Genomic DNA, 18,311 nt, shown 5'->3' with positions numbered 1-18,311 from the left:
CACAAGGTTCCTGCGTATCCCCCACTTTGTACAACATATTTACAAAGCCTCTATTTGACCAACTGGACCATCTGGGTGTCACCTACACAAACTACGCAGATGACACCCAGATACTCCTCACTATCTCTGGTAATTACCAAGAAGACTCTGCCCGGATCAACAAAATATTCTCCATCATTCAGGCATGGGTGGCCTCCCATGGTCTCTGCCTGAATGATGAGAAGACAGAGCTCCTAATCGTCGGCTCCCCCAACACTCTAACCAAACTTGACCCTAGCTATAACAACATCACCATCGATGGTCATTCCATTCCCATAGCCAAAAGCGTAAAAACCCTTGGCTTCTATCTAGATGCCCACACCAACCTTAGCAAACACACTAATATGACCGCCTCAGCCGCTGCCTATACCGGCAAGCTCATTAGGGCCTGCAGACCCTTCCTATCACCCAACAGCTGCCTCACCCTTGCCAGGGCCCTAATACAATCCAAACTGGATTACTGTAACAGCCTGTACCTAGGCGCTAATCAATCCGTACTCAACAAACTGCAGGTAATACAAAATAACGCCTTGCGCGCAGCCCTCAACATTCCCAGACAAGAGCATATCTCTGCTACCAGGAAAGCCTGCAAATGGCTATCCATATGCCAAAAAATTGATCTAAAAACCCTCTGCCTCACGTACAAAGCCCTCAATCACCTAGCACCACCTTATCTAGCTAATAAACTCGCCCTGAAACCTGCCACCAGATTCAAGAGATTCTCAAACACTCTTTGCCTACTAGTGCCCAGGTTCCACCTAAAAAGAGCTGGAGGGGTAAGCTTCACAGTGCTTGCCCCCCAACTCTGGAACTCCCTACCACTGAACATCAAAACTGTCGAATCCTTCCAGATCTTTAGGAAGCAGGTCATCAGCTGGCGCTAAACAAAGAATAACACTACTAATTCTAGACCCGTGCGAATACTGGCTTAGACACTGTATTTATTCTGAAAATTGTATATTGTACGCACTGCATATGTTCTGTTTATTGACCACTGTATCTATATGTATATATTATAAACCTGTACGAAGTATGCAACACACAGATACTTCTCAACTCTGTAACCAAATTCTTAAGCGCCCTTCTACCTCTGGGTTTGGAGCGCCATACAAATAAAATAAACAAACAAACAAACAAACAAGGCACCTAAAGCAACCTAACTGATGAAAATGAAACTCACCTTTGCTGTTTTTCTTTGGTTTTCCTCCTATTGACCTCCCTTCCCTTCATTTTCCTCTGTTAATCCAACACTTGTTTCACTATTGGTGTGTGTGCGTGTGTGTGTGTGCGTGCGTCTGCGCGTGCGTGCGCAATAAACAACTCGAAAAAGAATACAATACACATTGAATAATGTTGAATAATGCTCAGAGTTGCATAGCTCTGGCTGTGGGTCATTCTAGTTCAGTTTAATTGAATTTGTGTTTTATCAATAGTTGAAAATGGTTGATCCTGTTAGCTTTTCTAAGCTTGCTCCAAGCATTTCAGATACATGTAGTGTGTGCATTAAAGAACATGCTTTTTTCACTCGAGAACTCTTGAAGCTCGCCAAATCATGGGCTAAGTATGGCAGAGTGCAAGGGCCTGGCAAGATACAGAAATGCCTTTTGCTACATTGGAGTTTGAAGATATTTGAATCTCCAGTCCCTTCAGCATATTGGCCGGTGTCCTGAGAATTCCAACAAGATATCCAGTTCACCTGCTGGTAGTGTTATTTTGCTCGGTGAGTATGAACTCAGTAAACCCATCAATCCGGATCACCACCTCCCTTCTCACCTGTAACACTCCTACTGACAAATAGTGATACCTTGTGATTATGAACACGTTGGTTTGATGTGAATCAGGGTACTTGACAAACACTCCAAATGACTGAATAAAGCCCTCCATTATTCAAAGGTGATTAATCTGAAAAAGAGTCAGTTCGCTGGCACTGCATTGTAAATGGCCCCTGCCTTGGAACTTTGAGTGGAGGAGCTGGTTCCTATCACCAGACAAATGGGGGCGTTAGTTGGATTCAGATTGAAAGCAGCACTCAAGCAGCAAATTTGTTTTCAAACTTGTGAGGGTTTTCCTTGTTCCAGGCAATTCTCACATGTTTGAAATAATGGGCCTCATTATGACTATGCTGATTGGTAAGCTACCGGCACTGTTGTTACCGGACCGGCATACTCCGAGTTCTGCAGGTGGGTGCCTTTCTGCCCTGGTAATTCCCCATTGCTAGGCACTGGAAAAAAAACGACCCTGGCGGCAGCCGTGCCGTTTTTACCAGCACCACTACCACCAGGGTCGTAATGAGGCACAATGTGTTGCTTGCACTTGCTTTTGCAAAACGCTATTAAAGAGATGCCAAATGTAAGTTACAACCTTTGAGCTGAACAGGTGCATTTAGTGTAACACGCTATGCATTGGGATTAATATTGGCTATAGTGCATGACTCCATTGATTTGGCACATTGCACCGACATGAAAAGGGTGGGCATGAAAACAAGTTCCTCTTTAAAAAAACTCATAAATAATAGTACAGTTGATAACATGGGTGTTACGATGAATGAGCAATATATCAGAAATGTTCATTTATGTGTGGGCACTGCATGGCGATGGGTAAGTCTTGCTTTGCTTTTCTATACATACTACCAATTACACTTTTGAAACCACTTGTTGGTGTGGAAATTGGCCTACCAACATGTTCTAAAGCATATAACTCCCTTTGCATTGTCCCTGGTTTGCCAGACCCACCAAAACAAACTGGTAGTGGTCCTGCACGACATGGCCTATCCTGCCATACCATCACCCAGCCCAATAAACCTATCCTCTTCTGGCGTCCTCCATGGCCCTACCAAGTCTTACAGCAACCTCACTGGCCCACCAACCACCGGTGTGCCAGATCTACCAAAACAAACATTGCCCTGAATTCACTTGGCCAGACCTCACCCCCCCCTAAGGGGTGGTCCTGCACGAAGTGGTCCATCCTTCTACTCCATGGGCAGCCCCATACCCTGCCTCGGGCTGATAGATCAGCTGCCAGAGAGGGCCAGCATGACCACACCCCCACCCCACCAACCACTGGCTCACTCCAAGGGACCTGATAGGCCCTTGACCAACATGACAAGTCCTATACCCGCCCCCCAGGGGCAAATCCAGGGTGGTCCTGCCCAACTTGGCCTGTGATGCCACTCAGTCGCCCAACCCGCCCTCCCGATTCCCTGCTCCCATGCACCTACAGGGTCAGCTGCCGGGGAGAACCATTATGACCCCATCCCCAGCCAGCAACAACCACTGGAGCTCCCCAAGGGGCCTCTTAGGCAGAGCCCGTCACCAATAACTTCAAGTTCATCAAGAATAGCCAATCATAACACTAAACCGATACACCCGTATGTACCCTGAGGGGAGACCCAAAGCCCCCACAGCCATAAAGCCGGTTCCTGATTTGCTGTGTGGTCCATCCTAAGCACAGATCCCCCATCCCCGGAAGCCTACTTCGGTACTCGGTACTCAGTATTCATGTCGAGCTTACACTGAAAAAAGGAAAAACTGGCTTTATCTTGCACTTCCTTCTGGGACACACTTTGAAGCGTGGAATCCGACATTAAAAACCTGTACCTATAAGTGTTGCCCTGCCCCTCTAAGTCCCACAAAATCCCAGCCAGAGACCCCCAGCCTGGGCTCCTGCCCCCAGAAGCCTGGTATGCAAGTAAAATACTAAAAGAACTACACATTATATGAGACTGTTGTCACTTCACGCACCTACCCCTGTTTTTATAAAACTAAAAATGTTACCATTTTCTTCCCTGTGTACAGTGCTCTATAGACATTTGAGTATTTTCAAGCCAATGTGTCGACTTGAACCTGAAACCTTTCCACTGGTATAACCATGTCCAACCATTCAGCTAGGGGGTCTCCTGACTTGAACCGTCAAAACTACACTTTACAGGGCCTAGACCACTGTATGGTCTTGCAACCCCTCCTCATGAATCATTACTCAGTTAGCATATCAATTTGACCTAAATCAGCCAGCACTGTATGTCCACCTGGCCCGCAAAATACAGCCTGCTCTCCGTCGTGACCTACACGGGCATAGTTGGCAGCACAGGGAGCCCTACTGTTCTCAGCCAGCAGAGGTTTAAACCGCCTGTGGACAATAGACCCTTGCCACCTCACGTGCCATAGCCATCTCTACGTTCCCCTCTCTGTAGGGGTATAGTAAAAGCCTATACCCCCACTGACGGGGCACCCCCTGGCATATGAAACCATCCCCTTCCCTATGGTGAGAACACTGCTGCTACGCCTAATCTCTTGCTGCTCCAAAATGTCAGCGTCCGCGGGACACCTAGTTCTCACCCCATGGGCTACTCATCTCAGCTGACAAAGCCCGACAGCCCCCCGAGATCAAGAAAACAGATACATTGCATTACCCCCTGAAAAACAATGTGCCCAAGACAACCTCGCCATCAAAGCACCGGCCACGACAGATCCTTTAACCTACGGTGAGGAATTCGACCATCCGCATGGTGGGCGTGTGCTCTCGTAGGCCTGCCTCAGGAAAATGTGTGGGGCTAATCCACTCACATTTTCCTATGGTCACACAACAACAAGCACATAGACCTGTGCACCCAGCATGGAAACAGCCTACAGGTACAGTCCACCCATGTCATATTTAGTTGCAATATGACCGCTTAGGAGAGCATGATGTCATCCCAAGAAGTGGGGAGAAAAGCTTCCCCCTGCCATGGAGATCCTTAACTGACAAGGCCTCCATGGAACAACCCTGCTGCTTGGTTTGCCCTGCAGCTGCTGGCAATGATTAACATACCAGTAGAGGGTATATTTGCTGTGTCAACCTGAAGCCAGCTCCCGCCTCTCAGCATCAATGACAGTGAACTGACATGTCTGAGTCTACTGTTGAAGTAGACAGCCCGCATTAGGAGGGCCGCATTCAGAAGGTACAAGAATGTTGTTTGCAGAAGCCAGAGAGTCTGGTCTCTCAGCATCTTCAAGGAAAATCTGCTGCTTTAAAAAACAACCACATGGGGAGAACCATTAAGCAGAGAGACTCTTTGATCACAGCAGACAAGAAGGTGGGTGGGGCCAAGTATCACAGGCGAGTGAGCCCAGAACTCTTTCTGTTAAGAGAAGGGTTTGGCCATATTGATTCTGGGAAACCCCTTGTTCCTGTAGGACACCCTTATCTTTTCCTATTGCAAAGCACACTTGTTATGACCTCACACATACAGAAACTTGTTGGTACGGACCCCAGGATTGGTTCACTACTAAGGTAGACTCAGTCTACACCAATCACTGTGGCCCACTTGGCTTTAAGAGACGGCTGGAGCCCCTCTTTCAAGCAGATCATCTGAAGACTTCACTTGAAGCACAAAGAAGAACTAATTTTTGGACCCTGGCAGAAGGTACAGTCTTCCTTACAGCTTCCACCAGTGAATGAAGGCCAGGAACATCCAGAGAGGGAAGTAAGACCCCTCCCCTTAACTTCTCCCAGTGAATAGAGGGAGAAAAGAACTCAGAAGGCCCTCCAGCCACTTCACAACCGGTACCCAGCCAGTTTACAGCATGCCCTTCTAGGCTCTGCAGCAACCTCCATGGACAGGGAATGCCAGAGGGTCTCTGAATCCAAAACCAAGAACAAGGCATCTGCCTGCAACACACTCCCTATTTCAGTCTTGTTCACCTTAAAGGACAACACAAGCCCATTGAGGAGGTGGGGAATAGTGCAACGACAAGCACCTGTCGCTGTCCTCCTTAAAGGACATTCTGGAGGCAGTCGAGTTCCTCAATCCACAACTGCGTGCAACGCTGATCACCGTCACATCTCGAGGTCCCGCGTCAAGCCACAGTCATTGAAGGAACCTGAGACATCTTGACCAGAGCTTCAGAACTGCCAATCCGCATGGAGACGATTCCTGACCCCAAAGTCTCTTTGAAGGCCAGCCTGCATCGATCGCTAACCTTCGTTCAAGAAACCATCTTGCCGCCTGTTACCCGCCACTGACTCCCATCACGAACTCTGTCGCAGAAACCTGAAAAGCACCCTAAAGCTGACTCAATGCTGTTGAGCACCAAGAACAACTACAGCAAGAGGTACATTGTAGTTCTGTCCCCCTGGTGCTTCCCAGGAGTCCCATAGAGACATTTTAAGACCTTTTCTCCCTGTTTGCTGTTGCAAAGAAGCTTTTAAAAAAACGATTATGGTCATTAGCCATACCAACTACCCTCCTGTCCGTATGCAGAGTGCATCCCTTTTTCCTTCTTAGAAACTGTCTGTTCTCTGCATTCCTGTAGAGGGTGGCTTGTATTTAGTAGTGTTAGTAGATTGTCTGTTGTGATAATAATAAAATAGAATGTTGTATACAACCATGACTGGACACTCCCTTTATCATTGGATAATTGTTTTTTTGCTGACTTGCAATACCCAATGATCCACGACCTTTAGAGGAGATAAGTCTGCCGTTCCCAAATTGGACACAGAGGTTTATAATTTCAATTGCATGCTTGTTTTGGCCAATCTGTTCAGATCCATTCCGGTGTTTTAGAGGTGTTGGGCTGATTGATGGTTTAGAAACCGATATTCACATCTGGACCACTGGTACACTGGAATTTGATTAATCAGACCCATTCAGAACCCGCTAATCACCCTAAATAGATCAATGTCCAACACACAGAGACCCTGTTAATCGCCCTTAAATAGAGAAATGGCAAACAGCGTACTTCGCTTTGTCCACCCGCCAAAGCTCCATGCGCGATCTGCTAACTGAAGTCAGATCTATAATAACGAGTCCATCCTTCCATCGCTGATCACCGCCATGGAAAATGCACAGCATACCATTCCCTAGTCAAACCGTACATAGGAGACTGCAATTAACATAGGAATGCATTACTGCAAGTGATCTTGTGTAAAAGGCCGTAATTCAAGCCCACCCTGTAGTCACCCCTAGCCAGAACGCACTGGTTTAGCAGAACATGTGGCATGCTACTGCCCCGGCAAGCTTCTCTTGCTCGAAAACACCTTCCCCCCTACAATAATTGTAGGCCCTGTAGTGACTGTAGCAGCAATCGCTTTTCCCAAGCCTTTTCCTGCCAAGCCATCGCCTTGCAAACAATGAACACTATGTTTGCAAACAATGAATAGCACGTACAATCCAAACTATGGATGCAACATCGTTGGAAAAACAACTGCACAGCAACTGGACAGCAACTGGACAGCAACTGCAAGCATTAAATACCATATGTGCAAAATTCTGAAATTCAGTGACAAAACCGCTGACAACACAGCTGTAAATACTTGAAGCCAGTCGTGCAAACTCCTGATCGTAGATCAATAGCCGCTCTCCTTTACTGCTCTTAAAGAGTTTCCCCCAAGTGCGCAAACAATGAACCCCACGCGCAATCCATACCGTAGATCAGTGGTCTACAAACCTTTTTGGCCTGGGTCCCCCTGAGCAAAATGTGGCAGGCTGGGCCCTCCAAGAATGCCAAATGGACAGTACGTCCTACCCTGGTCCCAGTATAGTCCCTGGGCTCGCCCCAAGCCACCTCACCACAGACCCTGGGCTCTCCAAACCCTGCTCCCACCAAAGTCCCTGGGCTCTTCCCACCATGCTCCAACCACTATCACATGGCTCCCCCAATCCTGCTCCCACCGCAGTCCCTGCGCTCCTCCCACCCTGCTCCCAGCACAGTACCAGGGCCAGTGGCGGCTGGTGAATTTTTTAAGGGGAGGGGCATACATATTTCCCCCAGATATGCCATAGCGACCGCTCGTACCGAGGCAGCCCAAACCAATCAAGGGAGATTCGGGGCAGGGGGGGTTTCCCCCAGTGAAATATTATCTAATAATGGGTTAACATTCTGTATTTTAGAGCACACTTTAAACAAAAATTGGGTAAAAAGCAAAACAGTTTGCAATTGGCACTGGTACTGGGGGGGCGTGGTGGAGGCCTGGTCGTTTTTACTGGACATCGCTGACAGCTGCTGTATTTCTTTCAGATCCATTTATGTTCTAAAAACTGAGAATGCCAATAACAATTTCCAAATGCAACCTCGTTGGAAAAAAAAACTGAACAATAACTGCAAACTTTGAATACCACATGTGGCAACTTTCTTAAATCCCCTGACAAAACCTATGACAGCACAACTGTAAATACTGGACACCAGTTGTGCAAACGCCTGAAACCACACGTGCCCTCTCTTACTGTGCTTCCACCACTTCACATCAAAACTTGCTCTCAACATCGAATAACGCCAGATGACAATACTGTAAGCAAGCTCCCCCTCCACCAGTGGCTCTGTGATAAAGCAATTACTGTTCGGGGAAGAGCTGCAACAAAGAAACTGAGTCTCGTACTATCACATTACAATCCTGATGCACTACACAATGAGCTATCCACACTCACCACAGACCTGAGCCCAGCCTATTGCCCAGAGGGAGCTGCTTCCTTACTATACTTCGGACAGACAGCCAGTGATGGAAGTGTACAAAAAGAAGTAGTCGAACTATGTTTCCTACTGGCCTTCACCGCTCCCTGCAAACCCCTTCGCCACCCCCCTCCCACACACAATACAAACTCCAAAACACATGCACCTGCTGGTAAAGGGACTGTTCAGTCTAGTGCACTGTAAGTGCAAGTTTCACCTTCTTCCTACACTTTAATTTGAAAACAAAAACATCCCGTAACGGTTTCTTTTTAAAATAAAAGTATAGGAACTGCAAAACGTAATTAAAAGAAGTAGAGGAGCACCGCTCCCGACTGCTCCCAGCCCACTTCGACCATTGCAGCCAGCCCTGGACACACTGAACACACACCACCACCTTACTTGAAGCCCTTTAAAGACACTGTGCTTCATTCCAAGTCTTGCGGTCCGGAACTAAAGGTGCCAGTAGCAAAGTACCTGCACCCTTTCCTGCCAGCCAGACTACGAGATTGCCTGCAGGGGCCGGATCTTCCGTTTTATTATTTTATTTTATTTATAATTTATATAGCGCAAATCCACTGATCCTAAGGCTTAAGGGTGCTAACAATAAACAGATACAGAAAATGCGTTCAAAGAAGAGAAAGGTCACAGGTAGTAAAAGTTAGACCGGAAGGCAGGAACTCAGACCAGAGGAGGAGGTTAATTAAACAGATAGGTTTTAAGTCCTATCCTGAACACTCTATTAGAACTTTCAGTTGTAAGTTTCAGTGGCAGGTTGTTCCACGCGATGGGAGCCGTGGAATAGAAGGCTCCAGTCTTTGTCTGAGATAGTCTGCAGTTTGGAACAACAAGTTGAGAGAAACCATTGGATCTGAGACTATAATTGCTGGACCTAGGTTTAGGTTCTTCATTAAGGTAGTTGGACCAGAGCCTATCAAACAGTTGAAGGAGATGGACAAAAGGCGAAAAAGAATCCGTTCCTTAATGGGAAGCCAATGAAGTTCCCTTCTAGATAGAGAGATATGATCTGTTCTCTTTTTGTCCATAACAACCCTAAACGCATTATTCTGCACTACCTGTAGTCTATTCACTTTGCATTTTAGAAGACCGATGAGAAGACTGCTACAATAGACTATCCTAGAGCTAATCAATGCTCGGGCCAGCGTCTCTCTACTAATTTGAGAGAGGAAAGGACGTGCATGAGAAAGTAATTTAATGTAATATGAAGATGAGGAAACCAGATTGCTGACCTGGGCTTTCATATTCAAGTTACAGTCCAGATAAATCCCCAATGTCTTAACTTTTTTCTTAATCTTTATGACACAGTTATCAATCACAAGCTGGTAGTATAAATCTTCCAGTCTGTGAATTTTCGAGTCAGTACCCACAAGCATGGTTATGTCAGCCCATTAGTGCACATCCAACTTTGGATGAGCGAATATATCCTGTTGATTTTAATTTCATCGTCAGCGAAGATGCCCGTAATAGGAATAATACATTGGGTATCATCAGCGTAATTAGTGAACTCTATGTCATTACTGTCCAAAAAGTCAAGAAAGGGAACCGTAAAGATGTTATAGAAAATTGGCGAAAGACAGGCTCCCTGCGGGACTCCCTGCGTCAAGTCCATGGGGTTAGCTTCCGCAATGTTACTGCTCACTCGCCATTGGCTCCCCATGAGAAAAGTGGTAACCCAAGCGGCCGCCGAGGTCGAGAAGCCTGCCACCTCCTTCAACCTGGAGACCAAAACTGAGTGGTCTACCAGGTCGAAGGGGGCCGATAAGTCAAGCAACATCAGCATGCAGGGGCTACCCTGGTCCATATGGCGAAGGAGTCTAGATTTTAAATCCAGCAAAGCAGTCTCATTGCCGTGTTTTACCGAAAACCAGATTGTTTTTTATTGATTTTTTATTGATTTTTTATTTTATTGTTTTTTATTGATTTTTCCCGAAAACCACTGTTAGGCCTGACATGCCGGGAGTACTGGCCCATGTAGGCATGATTTTCACTGAAGCACCGTTACCAACGGTGCTGGTGCTTCCGTGTCCCTATTCCCGTGGAGTCCTATCGGACTCCACACGAATAGGGACTTACAGTTTCCACTGCCTGACATCCCGGTCTGTCGCCACCCACTGGATGCACTGTACTCAGTGCAAACAAACCCACTACTCTCTAGCAACATACCCCAACTGACCACTTCATCACGGCATCTGAGCCACCAACGACCATGCATCTCTTTACTAGAAAACAAATAAACTCAGTAACTGTGCTGCCTCCACACCTCTGCAGGTCCCGGACCGGTGCAAAAAGAAATCCAGAGCACCTCTTTCTCCCTTTCTTTATACGGCATCCGAGACCCCGCCGATCGAGGCTTCCATTGCCGAGATGCGGCACCCAAGAATGACGTCAGCACGCCACTCTGTGTCAAAATGTTCCTCCCCCTTACTGGTGCCCCTCACTTTTCAGCCCTCCACCACACCTCCCAAGCCTCCACACTGGCACGGTGCCGGGTCTGCAATTGTTGTCACATGTATTAGAGATGCAAGCAAGCACTGTCCTAAGCACAATGTCATAACATAAATCTCTGCTTGGCGGATGGTCCTAAGGTAAGGTGGAAGCTCCGACATATGATCAGGTAGTTTCGTTTGTGCGGAAGGATGTCAATGGACTTTCGCTTGTGGAATAGAGTTGGTGGCAATGTATAAGGTGGGTGGGAAAGGAATGGGTTGGTGAGTACTTGGAGAAGAGAAATGGTCTGCGGCAGAGAAGCGTGCATATGACTGATATAGTCTCATAAAACATGCAGCAAAAACTAGCTAGCAGTTCCACTGTGCACCCAATAATGATACATTTTAAATAGATGACATTGATAATTTTATATATTTGCATATTTAAGTTAAGCAAGCTTGATAGGTGTTTTTGATTCATGAGGCCCTAGTGTGTCTTGAGGAGATTAAAATTGGTATTAGATGGCAAAAAAGGATATGTAGCAGACACATTCACATTAGGCGCAAATGATGAAACTACCTGGTCACACTATGTAATGCACACAGTGAACGTTGCATTGTGTGACCTGAGAGCGCTGAATGCAGCTCACCTGATTCAATGAGTTGAGCGAGTTGTTTTGAGAGAGCAAGTGCTGTGTAGACCGGCACGCCCTGTATGCACCCCCATGGGAGAGAGATGTGGGTCTACTGAGGATAGCAAACCCTACATCTCCAACAAGGTTAAACCCTTTCTGCTGGCTTGCCTCAAACGATTTGCCCCACTAAATAGCCACCACATGTACACCCCTATTCCCTGGGTGAATTTGTAAAACAATAATAGAAACACACATGCGTTGCAATGTTTTTTTTTCTGTTAAAGGCCCTCTCGGGCAGGCCAGACCTGAAAAGACTCCTGTCTGCATTGGACTTCCCTCAGGTTTAGGCTATGCTAGGTAAGATTTGGCACAAGGAAAGTTTGTTGTAGAGAAAGAGCAAGTTTTGGGTTATTACACTTAGAATGATGGACCATCAGGAATGCGCCCAGGAAACGTCACTGGTACAAACCCTCAATGGAGATTTTGCCTTAGGGGCAAACCACACGCATAAACTGATTTGGACATGCACTATTACGAAGATTCCTTACGTAAAATGCACTCTCTTTTCCTACTCACTAATGAGGCAAGAAGGATATACAAGCAGTGTATGCATTAGATCAATTATGTTACTTTTTGCAGGCTTAAACAAATGCAGGCTGAGGAGCAAAAATACTTGGAGAATCGGGCTGTGAGGCTGAGTTGTCTATCACCATCAGGGGGGTAGCGGGGAATATGGCAAGCCCAGTTTTGATCATGGTGGCTCGGGAATGCCCCATCCCGACCATTAAAAAATCACTTTCAGTATTTGTGGCTCTGAGCAATCAATACTGAGAAAGCTGAACGTAGTTGCTATGAGATTCTTTTCGTTGAGCAGAGGGCCACTGCCGGCGCTGCTTATGTTACGGCAACCACTCTAATGAATTGCATGTGCAAATGGCACTGCATGGCATCCTTGTTGTATCGTCTGCAAGATGTCACTAAAGTAGGTACTGACATGTGATTTGTTGGAAGAATATTGTGCCAGGTCCCTTGTTGATTGTTTTTAAAGTGAAACCAAAAATGAGATAATTGCCATGTAAGGCCAAGCATTATAAAGACATATTTATTGATACCTACAGAAGAATGTGCAGAAAACATGTATAACATCACACACACAAAATGTATAAATGTGGCATAAACATGTGTTTCGCTCTTAGCGATTTGTCAAGGCTTAACAATTATCAATAGTTGTTTTGCTATTCCTAATTTTGATAGTCCTAAACTCTTCAACACTCTTGATGCCTTTCAAGCTTGTATTTTTTCAATACCATTTTGTTTTCAATCCCTTCTTAGGTCATCCCAATAAAGGCTGCTGGTTTCCTTTTCAAGCTGGGTTTCCATAGATTAGGTTCCATTTAGCGTATTTACTTTGTTGTGTGGACATGCGCTACCATGCCCACGGTTACACCTTAATAGCTTTCCAGTAAAGCGAAGAACCCCTCTTCTGGATTTATGTTTACAGACTACCTGCGTTAATAAAACACATACATGAATTCGGAATCTCTACTTTGTGTTACCATTATCCAATTGCACTGTCTTTGTTTGGGGACTTGTATGTGGTGAGTTTCTTGGGATTAACTGCCATTTTCTGCACACGTATAAACTATAAGCCTAAACCCTTAAAATCCGCTTCAACCTCTTGCTAGCACAGGAAGTGTGCCTTTTATGTGTTGGCAACCTGCATTGACCACCTGTCCTAAGATCCCACAGCATTCAATGTTCCCCAATGGGAGGGCACTGCCTTTTGTAACAGCGGCCTGTCACTCTAATCCCAAGGTTGATTGTGTTACCACACATTTGGTCTTCACTTTAAATACTGAATAGCATACATGACTACATTTGTACAATAGGACTGTGTCTATTGTTGTGCCAACAAAACCCACAAGCAGACATCACGTTAAGCATGGGATTCATTAAACCTTTCTTTTAAAGCCTCATATTTCCAAGTTTGCAAGGGTGCAAAGCATCAAGGGGCCTCATGAAGTGGCAGAAGGTTGCAAGGTGCAACGGTTGCTTGAGCAGGGGAAGATTTGACCCTGTCCCCTCGCCCCTTAATCCCCCAGGGCAAGGCTGGCGAATAGCCTGCCTGCCCTTTCCTATCTCCTTTCTCATGGCTTAGCACATGATAATCGTGTTTTATGGGCACCAAGACTCAAGGGCCTAGGTGGTGTATATTTAATGACGTTTCATAAAGGTTTTAGAAAAGTTAAAATACTGGCAAAGCGTTAGCTGAGTCTTTGGAATAAGAAATCATAAAAATACTTGGCCAAACATATGAAAGTCACTATGTTTTTATAAAATCTAAATTCTCCAACACTGAGAACTGTACAAGCAAATTACTTTCTTGACAATAAATGGAAATGAGCATTAGGTGTGATGTTCATGGGAATCCTTCCACCTTCTATTTGAAAGTAAAGTTGTAAGAGTAGTCAAAATCTGGACACAGAATGGAGTTAAGACATTGTTGAGATGCCCAAAAGGGAAACCCATAGCCAACAGCATGTTTAGGATTCTTCTGAGGCTCCATAGCCATAGGTCCTATTTTAAACACACTGCAATCTATGAACAGTTCTAAGTATGTCCCTGTTAATGTAGTGTCAAGCACTTAGAAGCAGGGCAGGCTTCGGCAGTATGGGGCCACTAGCCCGATCCATGGTGGGCCTGAGCAAAGGGAGAGACCCTGCAAAGGTTTAGAAACAATCCCAGCTATGCCTTTAAACCCCCCTCCCCGTAACACTATTTTCACGCAGGGACTCCCTTCAGGGTGCTAACACTATTATTTTGTTCCACACATAGTAGGGTGTGTGATGTGAGAGCAAGCCCAATTCGCTATAAAAAAAGGGTAAAACCAAGATGGCCAGCACACAATGTAGAAAGGGACATAAGTCCCCTTTCTGTGTTGCTGAGCGGTGCTTTTAAGTAGCTGAAGGGTAAAGGGGTAAGTATTTGGGATGGAAGAGGATGGGGAAAGAGAGGCAAAAGCATGGTCGGGGTTCATCATGACTCTGGGCAAACAGCGGCACCCGGAGAGTGGCACACGAGGTTTCCAAGCAACGCAGACTTATACTGTAGGTGCAAGCAGCGCTCATAGCCCCTTTACTGGATGGTGCTAATGTATATTTGATGTTGTCTTCATAAACAACTCATTCCTCTTAAATGGAGCACTTGGCGCTGCTGGCCACAGGGACATTACCCTTCCCATTCTTTAAACAAGGTGTCGCTTTCCTCGGAATGGTGCGTAACATCCCATGTTCATTGCCTCTCGATGTCAGCAATGCACTTGTAATCCATAGCCAAAAATGTACCAGTTCTTTCACGGCCCGGTGGATGAATGTGTCCAACACAGTTCCCACGTTGAAATCCCTGCCGGTCCAATCAGCCATTCACCCTACTGAGGACCTTAGAATGGGCAGCATGAGGTAACAGCACGCATATGTTATCAGTTTCTTGCTATCCCTCTGGGGTGAATTGCTCTCTGCACTTTAAGTGCACCTGCTATGTTGTGCAGTTCCCTGTCTAATAAAAAGATGTCCCTACTGTGAGGACGCAGTAAGGCAAAGATGCGGCGTATGCACGCACTTGATTTGATGGGCGCGTAATCTCTTCGTGTAGCGTGCCAAGAGGTCATAGAAATGGCAACGGTTGAGTTACATATAACCCAGTAACTTGTGTGTGAATGGGCATTGCGGAGAAAACGGAACAACCAACTGGCTTACAAGAGCTGGCGATTCAAATAGTCTAAGGAAACACAACACCCATGTAGACTTCTTTGAGAAAAATTAGTCTTCAAATACACACTTTGTGATGGACTTTCGGTGCTCGGGTTAAAAACCCCAAACATGGTTAAAGGAGCACGTTAGAATAATTCGGTCTCTTGTCCTCTTATCTGTGCACTCTCTGGGAGTTCAAAGCAGTGTGCCTGGTATCTGCTGTCCCCTCACTGGCGACCCCCGCTGAGAGGGGGCGATAAGCCGCGCTGTGAAGATTCCCACAGCCACTCACGCCGAGGCGTCCGTCAACACGCGGGAGAGCTAATGGCTTCTCCACCTCCGTGGTAATTGCCCTCAAAGGGGGAGGTGTCGTATTTCGCGGAAGAAGCCGATACTGTATTTGGGGCTTTATTGCTTCAAGCCGAACCTCTTTAAGAAGAGATTTGTAAACGGCGGCACCCCGCATTCGGGCACATTAAAGGCTCATTGTGTGAGGGCTTTAACAGATGCTGGTGCCTTGTAACAGCTCACCTTAAATAACAGCGCGTTTTAATGCAAATGACCCCAATAAAACGCCCCCCCCCGTCTTCAAAGGAGTAATAAATTAACACAGTTCGAACTTTTCTCTGCCAAAATTGTGACACTCGCATTTCGTGGAGTGGATACAGTGCTGTGAGTATTTGAGTATGCCGCGCTTTACTAGGCAAAGATGGGGCTACGGTTAAATCGCTGTTTATATTGATAAAAGGCGTTCCTCTGGAACGTGTATACCAGTGCATCGCAGATATGGAGAGGGGTGGGGTGGGTGTTCGTGCACACTCACGCTCCATATCTCTCAACTTCCTGAGTCTCCAAGGAGATCTGGTGTCAGATCATGTTGGTTCCGTTGAAATGAGGAGTGACACTTTTTTGAGGATGTTTGGGGGCGAGGGGGGTGCTGAAGGTTTGCAGAGAGGGTGATATAACTAAAGCTCCATGAAAGGTGGAGGGCTGTTTCTCATTCCTGGGACAATGCGTGTGATATTACACTACCAACTGGTGCATGCATGGTTTAAGCTATAACAAGCAATACGACTATTATTTAAACATTCTGCACACGTTACATGTTGCATCGCGGTTGGTTTACACCAGGGGTCTGCAACATTTGGCTAGCAAGATGTTTTGGGCTAAGACTCCCATGATAACTCTGAGTTGACTAAATGGAGGTGTGGGGGGTGGTTGCAACCCGCTGCTCTGCAGATGATTTAGACTACAACTCCCATGATCCCACATCATTGACTATACTGGTTTGGAGTGATGGAAGTTCTAGTCCAACACATCTGGGGAGCCAAAGGTCGCAGAACCCTAGACTGAACGTTTGTGAGCTGTTGTGAATTGTAGTCCATAACATCTGGAGAGCCAGAAATTGCAGACCCTGGCTTAGATGATGAGAATTACAAGTGACTGCCTGCTATCCCAATGCCATCTTTACTGCCAGATTTGGGAGGATGGCTGGTAATTGAGCCCAGCTTGCCGTAAGCTTCCTTTGGGTCTTTGCTGAGTCCTGCTTAAACATTGACCAGAAGCACGCAGTGACCACTTAAAAAAATTGCAAAATATAATTTGCATTTTTTAGAAAATGACACTTCTGTGGGGATATTCGAACCCTTTTAAACACACAAAAAGCCATTTTTGCCATGACCAGCATTCAAGATGAACACGGCACTGCATGTTACAGCCTGCTGGGGCACACACAAAAACGCCCTTCATTTGCACTTGAAATCTCTCTCTCTCTCTCTCTCTCTCTCTCTCTCTCTCTCTCTCTCTCTCTCTCTGACAAATGCATACCAGATGCATACCATAAGTGGCAGTTACATTCTATCCATCCATTCATTCATCCATCCATCCACCCGCACATCCGTCCACTCCTTTGTTTCATTCAGTAGACTGCTGGCCACATACAGCTGTGGCAAGCAATCTGTTCAACGAAACAAAAGAAACTGAGAAGAAATGAAAACGCACACTGCAGTGCTGCTGCAGTGCTGGCTTTTCGCCGACAGGGCTCGGGTTCGCATCCCCAGCGTGGGGCAATGAACTAAAAAGTAACCTGACAACTTGCCTTTAACATTGTACCATACCGGGGACACTTCAGGCCATGCCCATCATTCAGGCCACACCCCCTCGTTGCAGAATCTCCCCCCCCCCCCCCCGATTTATCACCCCACTTAAAGCACGGTGTGAGGGTCACATTCTAAAACACTCTAAATAGTCCAAATTCGCCCCTGGATTCATTGAGAGCCCTGGCCGAAGCTGTGCTGGGAAGGGAAACGCTGCGGTGCAATCCCAAACCTGCAATTCCCAACTTGAAATACACCCTACTTAAAACAGAGGAATGTCGGCCTTGTTTGGCAACAGATGTTGCAAACGCCATCAATCTCCGGGTTCAGAATAGCTTTTGCTTTCGGAGCCAATGATAAGTTGCTGCCAGGCTGTGGCTCGCTGGACCAAACTACATCAAGGGCTTTCACTGTGATGAGCCGAGTAAATCACGGGCAGAGATTCTCCAACATCCTGGGCAGGAAGCAGCCGCTGGCGAGGGGATTCCCCCGCCGAGGCTACTGTACCAGCCGCCAGCGTGCACGTGTGGACGAGAAATGCGCGGTCATGCTTCCTAAAACCGTAACTATCAGAACGCGGCCAATGCACAGTTCAAACTACTTTTCTGAGGTTTAAAAGAACATATCCGCTCTCCTAACTTTCTCTATAGAAGGTCAGCCTCTTCAGACAACCTCACACACTGTGCTCACCTATGCACACCAGCCCTTGCAGATTAACGGGTTGCATGTGTGTTGACACATACAGCGAACCTCTTAGCCACCAGTCAGAATAGCAACACTTTGTTGGCCCGATTCATGGCTTTTTTTGTTGTTGCACGGTTCAAAGAGACATTGCACTGCTGAAAAGTGACTTTGCACTGCAAAAATACACTTTGCACAGTTCCATGAATCAGGGTTTGTATCGGCAGTGCACAGTCACTTTTCA

At 46.4% G+C, this 18,311-nt stretch overlaps 1 protein-coding gene across 2 annotated transcripts in view; it reads right to left on the bottom strand.

Annotated features, from left to right (window-relative positions):
• ADAMTS18 (ADAM metallopeptidase with thrombospondin type 1 motif 18) overlaps positions 1-18,311 on the bottom strand; it is a 524,586-nt gene that overhangs the window by 505,618 nt on the left and 657 nt on the right. The gene's annotated exons all lie outside the window — the stretch shown is intronic.

This window comes from Ambystoma mexicanum, chromosome 1p, assembly GCF_040938575.1.
Source record: "Ambystoma mexicanum isolate Mex_15411 chromosome 1p, UKY_AmexF1_1, whole genome shotgun sequence".
Taxonomy (NCBI): domain Eukaryota; kingdom Metazoa; phylum Chordata; class Amphibia; order Caudata; family Ambystomatidae; genus Ambystoma; species Ambystoma mexicanum.
This window is presented reverse-complemented; position numbering and strand designations above follow the sequence as displayed.